The sequence below is a fragment of the Nicotiana tomentosiformis genome, chromosome 1, assembly GCF_000390325.3.
Source record: "Nicotiana tomentosiformis chromosome 1, ASM39032v3, whole genome shotgun sequence".
Taxonomy (NCBI): Eukaryota; Viridiplantae; Streptophyta; class Magnoliopsida; order Solanales; family Solanaceae; genus Nicotiana; species Nicotiana tomentosiformis.
This window is the reverse complement of record NC_090812.1, coordinates 93,356,944-93,368,864: the sequence shown is the minus strand read 5'-3', so window position 1 is coordinate 93,368,864 and position 11,921 is coordinate 93,356,944.

Here is an 11,921-nt window from a genome sequence, read left to right as displayed (position 1 = left end):
GTCCACCAGGAATATGGGTGCACCATTACCAAAAGAAAGGCATTTCTCGGGTGCAAACGTGCGTTTGAAATTGTTTATGTTAACTGGGATAAGTCATTTTCATCTCTACCCAGGTACATGGACGCATTGCAACACTTTAACCTCGGGACTGTTGTTGAATGGAAGCGTGAGCAGAGTTCGGGAATACCAGAATATATATTCAGATACGTGTTCTATGTATTTAAACAAGCAATTGATGGTTTTGTGCATTGACGGCTGGTAATATCCATAGACGGCACTCATGTCTATATAAAGTATGATATTAAGCTGTTGATCGTCGTTGCAGTAGATGCTAATGGAAGTATATTTCCCTTAGCTTTTGCTATTTGTGCCAATGAAATCCAAGAGACGTGGACACTATTTTTGAACCACTTGAAATAGCACGTTATCAAACAGCGTTCAGGTATTTGTCTAATATCTGATCGGCATGGTGGTATTTTAAGTTCTGTACAGAATTTTCGTGCATGGCAGGAACCGTATGCCTACCACCGTTACTGTGTGAGGCACCTGAAGGACAATTTCCAGAAGGCATATCCCAACAAGGATTTGCATGATTTAATATGGATGGCTGCAACAGATCAAAAGTGTAAATTCAGGAGGCGCATGGAATCTATCAGGCAGGAAGACGAGGGAGCCTATCGTTGGTTGATGCGACATGAGCTTGATAAGTGAACTTTGCATGTGGATGGTGGCAGAAGATGGGGAATTCTGACTACAAATATGTCAGAGTCTTTCAACGGGTTATTGAAGTCTGTACGAGGATTGCCTGTCACTGCCATGGTGCGGATGTCATTCAAGCTAATGGCGGAGAGGTTTGTTGAAAGGGCTACATGTGCATCATCATTGATGGAAAGGGGTGTTGAATTTTTGCCAATACCAATGAAAAGATTTGAGAAATACAGAAAGAGAGCACATTGGCATTAATTTTTGCAGTATTGTAACGAGCAAAATATTTTTGAAGTTCGCACCGCTATCCATCACAACCGGGGGAATAATACACACACACCGTAAATGAATATAGAAGGTTATGCTTTTGTGGAAAATGGTCCATCTACCACATGCCGTGCTCACATGCCATCAAGTGCTTTCAACATACAGGCTTAGGGCCAACCAACTACGTTGATAAAGAATATAGTGTTGCTGCATACTCAAACATTTATAGTGGGCAGCTGCAGCCAGTGGGTGCTGAGCATTATTGGCCGCCGGAACCATTTAAAATGGTGTGTAACAAGGAGTTTTTGCGTCAACGACAAGTTCAAAAAAGAATGTGTATACGGAACCAAATAGATGTTGGTGATACCGTTTATGCATGCAAATATGGCATATGCTCGCAAACAGGACACGACCGTCGTAAATGTCCTTCAGCTGGTTTGGGTGGCAGTGGTAATCCAGCTCCTGGTGGAAGTTCATCTAATGTGCCCAACTATCAAGGATACACATAGTGTTTTGTTTCCGTAATGTGGTTGTAATAAGTGTATGTACTTGGTTATCTTGCAGAATGTATGAAATAAAATTATGTTTCCATTGCTGTTAAATCTTATTGATATTTAACATTAATACTTCAGTACAACAATCTAACATAAATCCATTTTTTGAAAAAAAAACAATTGTCTTGTCGACCTGAAAAAGCTGCTCGCCTGCAAAAGCTATCTTCTGAAAAAGCTGTATTGTACCTGAAAGAATCTTTAACACGCGAAGCATAGCGCGGTTAAATACTACGTTATGTGTGTTGTCTTGTCGACCTGAAAAAGCTGCTCGCCTGTAAAAGCTATCTTCTGGAAAAGCTGTATTGTACCCGAAAGAATCTTTAACACGCGAAACATAGTGCAGTTAAATACTATGTTATGTGTGTTGTCTTGTCGGCCTAAAAAGTTGCTCGCCTGTAAAAGCTATCTTATGGAAAAGTTGTATTGTACCCGAAAGAATATTTAACACGCGAAGCATAGCGTGGTTTAATACTACGTTATGTGGGTTGTCTTGCCTATAAATAACGGGCGCATTTTAGTTATTATCTGCGCTTAACCAAAACAAATAGCAAAACTTTCCATACATTTTTTATTTTTCTTGCATTAACAAATATCTGGACGCAATGACCAACCAAGTTGCTATTGTGGCAAACGTGCGATTATGAAGGCATGTTGGTCCGATGGTAGTGTTGGGCACAGATACTAGATGTGTCTATACAGGTTTGAACGTAATGCCGGAAATCATTGTATGTTTGAGGAATGGTATGATGAGCCCATTAACCAGGAATACTATAAATCATGTTTGCAGTATGTTTGGAATATGAACAGTGAATACCAACGCCAGATCTCTAAAAAGCAATGAGAAATTGCGGCATTACAGGAGAAACTAAAAGAGTCGTAGGAATAAAAAAATAAAATGGAAGAGAAATTTAAGTGGTTGTAGCAGAGAATAATAGGCGGTACTGACTAAACAAACACATGTATGTATTGAGTGTAGAATTTTATCTTTATATTTTCCGTATCATGTATTTTCATTAGTTGTACTGAATTTAAATTATGTTAAGTTGCTATGTTTGCGTTTGTGATGTAGTATTAAAATAATGAAGAACCGGAGAAATAAAAACATAATGCGCATATAATGTAAATAATAAAAATTATTGCAATTATTTACTGAATGTCATATGTATATAAAATACAAAAAAATCAATGCGTCCCACATCATGTATGCTTTAATGCAACCGTTGGCCTGAGGCGCATCCCATCCCGCCCGGCTACGCTATCAGGATCATCCTTATCATGTCGCCTCTTTATCGGAGAATGCGCTGCAACACGATTGTCAGTAGGGCTGGCAGGCTCGGTAGAAGGGGTCGTCTGTCCACCAGTAACCTATAGAATAATAAGATATTTTAGTATATGAAAATATATATTTGTAATGTACGTGTTAAGTCACAAAAATTTAAATTGTCTTACCATGGTCTCGTCGGGCTCCTGAATATAATCATCCGGCGCAGCCAGGTCAGTATCACACAAAGTGGCCTCCGTGACGGGCGAGGATGAAGCCTTAATAAAAAAAAACATAAAGATATTTATAGCTAATCAATGAGATAAAAATAAATTTAAATGTAATAGTAATACAAACATACATGCGCCTGTGAAAGATCCCTAGCATCCCTCGATGATGAGCCATAACTCAGCCGGCACCTTTATCCATATCTCGTGTCGGCCGATCATCAGCAACAGTCGATGGGCCTGGAAGATCAGGAAAATACTGATCCCAATCCACTCACGTAATGCCCGTGCCCGTGATCAACAATGGAGATGATGGGGTCACGTGCGAAGTCCCTGGAGTGAGCCGAATCTAAAGGCTGAATGACAGCATGCTGCTGTGAGAGTGGTCTGGCTCATGGAGGTCACCCGGCTGATCAACTCCAACATCCTCAATAGGTGCCTCAACGCCCCCTCACTGGGGACCACCTCCTTGTCGACCCCAACGACCTCGTGGGACACCCCTACCTCGTGGGGCACGCCTACCACGTCGACCACGTTCCGGCCCATCTGGTGGCCCACGATGGTACTGCTTTGGCGCCACATACTCAGCCTCGTATCCTAATCGCTCATCATCTCGGGCTCGCCTCAACGTCCGGGAAGTCAGATCGGTAACCTGCTGGCCATACTCGTGCAAAGCGGCTGCTCCCTCACCGGTATGCTGCTGCATCTGCAGTCCCAACTAGTGGAATAGATGTTGGCCAATAGCCTGCACAACATGTAAAATATAAATTACGGAATGCTAGGTTAACGTTATAAGTAAGTATACCAAATAACATACCAGTGCCTCGTGCCTCCCAGCGTATGGAATGTACCGACCGCCAGCGCGATAAATGGGATTCCCGACGAAAAGTCAGGTAACGCTGCGGTACCAGCCCATATAATCATGCTCAGTCTCCGTCCGGTCAGGTGGAGGGGGGGCGGAATCAGGTCATGTCGCTGGTCCCAAGTATCGATCTGTGCCTCTAGCCATGCCATATATGTTTGGTCCACCTTGGAACGATCATCCCGCTGGTAATGTGTGATATGCTAGGCAGGAGGTGGCGATACAAGCTGCGGGCGGCCAAACTGGCGAAGTACTCGCTTGGTGGCATGATGCTCCACAATATCAAGGCACATCAACGGGACGGAAGAGCTCCACATAATTCGGCCGGTCGAGCAATAATTGGGCAAACCAGCTATTAGCTCGTCGTTGTATGGCCTCCAAATGAACTATTAAGTAACAACAGAAAACGTGAGTATACGCAATACATATGAAGCCAGGCCAAGTAAACTTAGGTATACATTTACCTGTGCGCCCTCCAGCAAATCCCCCCCTATCAACCCACCTCCTAGCTAGAGGGAGAAACGGAGGTGGTGCACCCGGAGCTAATGGTAGTAGAGGTGGTTGCAACTGCAGGAATCGCTCCATGACCCAAACCTAACATATAAAGTGGATATAAAATCTAAGGTATGTTTTTACTAGGTATGTTATAATGAATAGAGTATTCGAATATGTTTTCTCCTGTAGCAGCGACAAAAATCCAGCAACGCCACGCTGGGTGTCCATGCTCACTCGACACATCTGCCTGTACAAGTAGCCGAGAACAACAGCACCCCAGCTGTACTAGGGTAAATCATCTAGCCACTCAAGATGATGAAGAAATCTCAAGCTGACTAGGTTCCCCGAAGTGTTCGGGAACAAAACCCCTCCAAACATAAAGAGTAGCAGCAACCTCGTGTACCGGTGAATATGAAGCTCTGGTGTATCTTCTGTGATGTCGGGGTGCAATGCCTCCAAATGTTGTCGGATAGTCATCAACTGCAGACGATTGGCCCCAACCAGTGCAGTCTCCTCCGGTGTGTAATGACCCAGCCAGTCATTTTAAAAGTTATAGCACCATTTCCCAATTTACTGCTCAATTTGTTCTTTACCGTTGTTGTGTGACTTATCGGGGTAATTAGTTCGGGTCCGGTGAGATTTTAGAATGAATTGGAATACTTAGTTCTAATGTTTTTAAAGCTTAAGTTCAAATAGTGACAGAATGTTGAATTATGTACAAATGACCCCAGAATAGAATTTTGATGATTCCAACAGCTCTGTATGGTGATTTTGGACTTAGGAGCGTGATTGGAATTTTATTTGGAAGTCCGTAGTGAAATTAGGCATGAAATGGCTAAAAATAAAAACTTAAGTTTGAAAGTTTGACCGGGGAGTTGACTTTTTGATATCGGGGTCGGAATCTAGTTCTGAAAATTTTCATAGCTCCGTTATGTTATTTATGACTTGTGTGCAAAGGTTGAGGTCAATCGGACTTTATTTGATAGATTTCGACGTCGAATGTAGAAGTTGGAAATTCTTAAGTTTCATTAAGCTTGAATTAAGGTGTGATTTGTGATTTTAGCATTGTTTGATGTGATTTGAGGTTTCAAATAAGTTCGTATGATGTTTTAGGACTTGTTTGTGTATTTGGTTGAGGTCCCGAGGGTCTCGGGTGAGTTTCGGATGGTTAACGGATCAAAAGTTGGACTAAAACAGCTGCTGCTGCAATTGTTATTGTGCTGGAAATTCGGGGGCAGAAATCGAAGGCCGAGGACCGAGGCCAAGGATCGAAGGCTGAGGATCGAAGGCCGATGATCGATGCCGAGGAACGAGGGCCGAGGGCAGCCTGGACAGAACTGTAAGTTATAAAGCATAGGACTTCGTCCCATTTTCCAATTTTGACAAATTGGAGCTTGGGGAGAGGCGATTGTTGGGAGATTTTCAGAATAAATATCGGGGTAAGTGTTCTTAACTCAATTATGGTTAGATTACCCGAATATATCATTATTTTCACCATTTAATTAGTGTTTTGAGATTGAAATTTGAAAAACTTTTAGAAATCTCATATAAATGAATTTTTGAGATTTCAGTGTCGATTCGGAGTTGAATTTGAGTGAACTGGTATGGTTGGACTCATAATTGATGGATTTTGTGAGTTTTCCAGATTCCGAGACGTGGGCCCCACGGTCGATTTTTGAGTTAATTTCGGATTTTTATTGAAAAATATAGTATTTTCTTATGAAATTGATTCCTATAATTTTTGTTGACTGTATCGAATTATTTTGGCTAGATTCGAGCCATTCAGAGTTGGATAATCGAGGAAAAAGCCTACTATTGGATTAAATTGGAGCAAGTCAAAGTAAGTGACTTGTTTAACTTTGTGTGGGGGAAATTTTTCCTAGGATTGGTATTGATGTGATAATTATAATGTGATGAAAGTCATGTACATGAGGTGACGAGTGTGTACACGGGCTAAATGTGAAAGATTATGTTTTTAAATTGTGTAAATCATTGTTGCATATTAATTAAATTATTTTATCTTATTATATTCTCCATCATTGATCTGATTTATATACTTTAAATTTGCTTGACCTTCTCCTGCTAATTGTTTTTACATGTTTAGCTGAAACTTGGTTTCTTTTATTCTATGCATTATTTGAAGGTGGAATTTCTTTAATTTAAATATTATTAATATGAAGTATTTGATAATTTAGATTTGGAACTAAGGCAACGTATAAAAAAAATTTAAATATTATTTTTGCTGAGTTATTTATTCCTGAATATTTTGTGAGATTTTGTACTCATTGTGATTGAGCCGTGAGCTCCCTGTTGTGAAAAATATTTTGGATGTTGTTTATTTTGGCAAATTGAATTATTTGGGCACTTGAGGTGCAAATTGTGATATATTGTGATATTGATACGCATGCGGTGGTATAGGGTATGGGTGTTGAAACGCATGCGGTGAGATAAGGGTGGCTTGATAGGCGTGGCTAGTTGGGGAACTACTAGAAGTCATGCGGTGTGATAAGGGTGGCTAAAATACGGGATGCTATTTCGGGAAAAATATTTTCTTTAACATAAATTGTGAAGGCTCCCACGGTGATATAAGGAAATGAGATATTGTGAATTTATTTATGATTTGAGACTACGAGCGGTACCTCGGGAGTGCCCTTGTTGATATTGATTTATGGCCTCAATTGCCTTTGATTATTGTTGTGATTTTTTTAAATTTGAAAAGAATTCTATTTTGTTGCCACGAGGTATTATTTGCCATTATTTTGCATAGTTAATTGGTGGCATACTACTTACTTGATTCATTTCCATTGTCATTTCATTTTTATTATATTGTGAAACATTTTACCTTGTCTTTTATTATTCCAGTAGGGCCTGACCTGACCTCGTCACTACTCTACCGAGGTTAGGCTTGACACTTACTTGGTACCGCTGTGGTGTACTCATACTACGCTTCTGTACATCGTTTTGTGCAGATCTAGGTACATCTTACTAGCCGAGACATCAGTGAGCTACCTGTGTACAGAGACTTCGAGGTATATCTTCCAGCGCCCCCAGACTCCGTTGTCCCCTTCTATCATTATTATGTTGCTTCCTTATTTTTCTTTAGATCCTGATATATAGATACATTGAGGATAAATTCTTAGAAGCTTGTGACTTATTTCTACCGGGTTTTGGGAGTTGTAATTAAGTGAATTGCAGATTTATTTATTTCATATTTCTATTGTTATTCCGCATTGATAGGCTTAACTAGTCTTAGAGACTAGGTGCCATCACAACATCCTACTGAGGAAATTTGGGATCGTGACAAGTTGGTATCAGAGCTCTAGGTTCATAGGTGTTATGAGTCACAAGTAGGTTTAGTAGAGTATTGCGGATCGGTACGGAGACGTTTGTACTTATCTTCGAGAGGCTATGGAACTGTTAAGAAATATTCACTTCTTTTATTTCTTATCATGCGCATTTGTTGACTTCGAAGTTCTAAACTATTGTCTTTCTATTCCCTCACATATGGTAAGGACACGCATAACTGGATCCGATGATCAGACACATGTGCCCCCTGTTGGAGCCGCATGAGGCCGGGGTAGGGGCAAAGGCCAAGGAAGACCACGTGGTGTAGCCAGAGCACCTGCATGAGCTGCTAAAGCAGAGCCACCAGTAGCTCCAGTTGGAGAACAGGCACCTGAGACGCCTGTTACTACCCCTGCAATTCAGGAGACTCTTGCCCAGTTTTTGAGCATGTTTGGCACTCTAGCTCAGGCAGGGTTAATTCCACTTGCACCTGCCAAATCTCAGGCTGGGGGAGGAGCACAGACTCCCGCCGCCCGTACTCCAGAACCACGGGCCCAAGTTGACCATGCCCCAGAGATTATACCAGTGCATCCATTTGTTCCAGTTCGGACTGAGGTTAGGACAACAATTTCAGAGGGGGAGTAGCTCAGGCTCGAGAGGTACAAGAAGTACCACCCTCCCACATTCAGCAGCTTAACTTCGGAGGATGCTCAGGGTTTTCTGGAAGAATGTCACCGTATCATTCGTACTATGGGTATTGCGGATTCCAGTGGGGTTTCTTTCACGGCATTCCAGCTTAGAGGTGCAGCCTACCAGTTATGGCGGGCATATGAGTTGGATAGTCTGGCTGAGGCAGCTTCACTCACTTGGACTCAGTTTTCAGATATGTTCTTAAGGGAGTATGTTCCTCAGAGTCTTAGAGATGCATGATGCATAGAGTTTGAGCAGCTGCGCCAGGGTTCTATGACTGTGTCAGAGTATGCGGTCTGATTCAGTAATTTGGCTAGGCATGCATCAGCCTTAGTTGCTACTGTTCGAGAACGGGTTCGTAGATTTATTGAGGGTCTCCACCCTAGTATCAGATTCAGTATAGCCCGAGAGCTAAATATGGACATCACATACCAACAGGTGGTGTCAATTGCTAGGAGATTGGAAGGTATGTGGATTCGGGAGAGGGAAGAGAGGGAAGCTAAGAGACCCTGAGATTCTGGCATATATAATAATTCTCGTGCCCCAGCTGCAGCACGTCATGGTAGAGGCTATGTGAGTCGTCCTATTCATTCGGCACTTCCAGCTTCCAGTGGTGTTCCGGCTACTCCCATACCTCAGGTTCTATATTATGCACCGCCAGTGTCTACTTACCTCTTGTACGGGGAGCTTTCAGCAGGCAATCTAGTCGATCCGGCCCGAGCCAGTCACAACAGCCACGTCCTCCGAGGGCTTATTTTGAGTGTGGTGACACTCGTCATATAGTGAGGGATTGCCCCAGATTTATGAGGGGTGCACCTCCATATATTTCGTAGGACCCACCTATTCCACAGGGCCCTCAGGCTTCTCAGGCCATGATTACTGCACTAGTTGCCACTCCACCTACACAGACAGCCAGAGGTGGAGGTCGGACAGGTAGAGGTCGCCCTAAAGGGGGAGGCCAGGCCAGATATTATGCCCTTCCTGCTAGGACAGAGGCTGTTGCATCTGATTTTATTATCACAAGTATTATTCTGGTCTGTCATAGAGATGCATCAGTCTTATTTGATCCTGGCTCCACTTATTCTTATGTGTCATCTTATTTTGCCATGTATTTGGGCGTATCCCGTGATTCCTTGAGTTTTTCTATTTATATATCTACACCCGTGAGTAAATCTATTATTGTGGACTACGTGTATCGGTCGTTTTTAATTGTTATCAGTGGTTTTGAGACCAGAGCTGATTTATTATTGCTCAGTATGGTGTATTTCGATATTATTTTGGGCATGGACTGGTTGTCGCCTTATCATGCTATTCTTGATTGTTACGCTAAGATGGTGACGTTGGCTATGCCAGGTCTACCGTGGCTAGAGTGGAGAGGTACCTCGGATTATGTTCTTAGCAGGGTTGTTTCATTTCTTAAGGCTCAACGGATGGTTGAGAAGGGGTGTGATTTTTATCTGGCCTATGTGAGGGATGTTAGCATTGATACTCCTACCGTGGAGTCAGATCCTGTAGTAAGGGATTTTCCTGATGTATTTCCAGCAGATCTTTCGGGTATGCCACCCGATAGGGATATTGACTTTGGCATTAATTTGTTACCGGGCACTTAGCCCATTTCTATTCCACCATATCGTATGGCCCCAACAGAGTTGAAAGAATTAAAAGAACAGTTACAGGAGTTGCTTGATAAGGGCTTCATTCGGCCTAGTGTATCGCTTTGGGTGCTCCTGTCTTATTTGGAAACAAGAAGGATGGTTCTATGCGGATGTGTATTGATTACTGTCAGCTGAACAAGGTTATAGTGAAGAACAGGTATTCATTGCCACGTATTGATGACCTATTCATTGCCATGTATTGAAGATTTGGGAGCCAGATATCCCGAAGACTGCAGACTCGGTATGGTCATTATGAGTTTCTTGTAATGTCATTTGGGCTGACAAAAGATCTAGCAATATTTACGCATTTGATGAACAGTGTATTTCATCCCTATCTTGACTCCTTCATCATTGTATTTATTGATGACATTCTGGTGTATTCCCAGAGTCAGGAGGATCATGAGCAGCACTTGAGAACTGTGCTTCAGACTTTGAGAGAAAAGAAGTTATATGCAAAATTTTCAAAGTGTGAATTTTGGCTTGATTCAGTGGGATTTTTGGGTCATATAGTTTCATGCGAAGGGATCAAGGTGGATCCGAAGAAGATTGAAGCAGTGTAGAGTTAGTCCAGACCGTCCTCACCTACGGAGATCCGGAGTTTTCTTGGTTTGGCGGGGTATTATCGCCGATTTGTAGAGGGTTTCTCTTCTATTGCTGCACATATGGCCAAATTAACCTAGAAGGGTGCTCCGTTCAGTGGACCGAGGAATGTGAGGAGAGCTTCCAAAAGCTCAAGACAGCTTTGACTACAGCCCTAGTATTGGTATTACCTACAGGTTCAGGGTCTTATACTGTGTATTGTGATGCATCGCGTATTGGTCTCGGCGTAGTGTTGATGCAAGACGGTAGGGTGATTGCCTACGCATCTAGATAGTTAAAGGTACATGAGAAGAATTATCCGGTCCAAGACCTTGAGTTAGCAGCTATTGTTCATGCCTTGAAGATTTGGAGGCATTATTTGTACGGTGTCCATTGTGAGGTCTACACCGATCACTGGAGTATATAACATCTGTTTAAACAGAAGGATCTTAATTTACGGCAGCGGAGATGGTTGGAGTTGCTTAAGGATTATGATATCACCATTCTCTATCATTCTGAGAAGGCCAATGTAGTGGCCGATGCCTTGAGTCGTAAGGCGGAGAGTTTGGGCAGCTTAGCATATTTACCGGTAGCAGAAAGGCCTTTAGCCTTGGATGTTCAGGCCTTGGCCAACCAGTTTATTAGATTGGATGTTTCCGAGCCGAGCTGAGTTTTGGCTTGTGTGGTTTCTCAGTCTTCTCTTTATGATCATATCAGAGAGGGCCAGTATGATGACCCACATCTACTTTTCCTTAAGGACACAGTTCAGCACGGTGATGCCAAGGAAGTCACTATTGGAGATGACGGTGTATTACGGATGCAAGGCAGGCTATGTGTGCCTAATGTAGATGGTTTGTGTGAGTTGATTCTCTAGGAGGCTCACAATCCGCGGTACTCCATTCATCCGGGCTACAAAGATGTATCAGGACATGAGACAACACTATTGGTGGAGGTGGATCAAGAAAGATATAGTGGAATATGTAGCTCGGTGCCTAAATTGCCAGCAGATGAAGTATGAGCATCAACGACCGGGTGGATTGCTTCAGAAGTTAGAGATTCCAGAATGGAAATGGGAATGGATCACTATGGATTTCGTTGTTGGGCTCCCACGAACTCAGAGGTAGTTCGATGCAGTTTGGGTGATTATGGATAGGTTGACCAAGTCAGCTCATTTCATTCCTGTAGTTACTACTTACTCTTCGGAACAACTGGTTCAGGTCTATATTCGCGAGATTGTCATACTTCATGGCGTACCAATATCTATCATCTCTGACCGAGGTACGCAGTTTACATCACGGTTTTGGAGGGCAGTACAGCGTGAGTTGGGTACTCGGGTAGAGT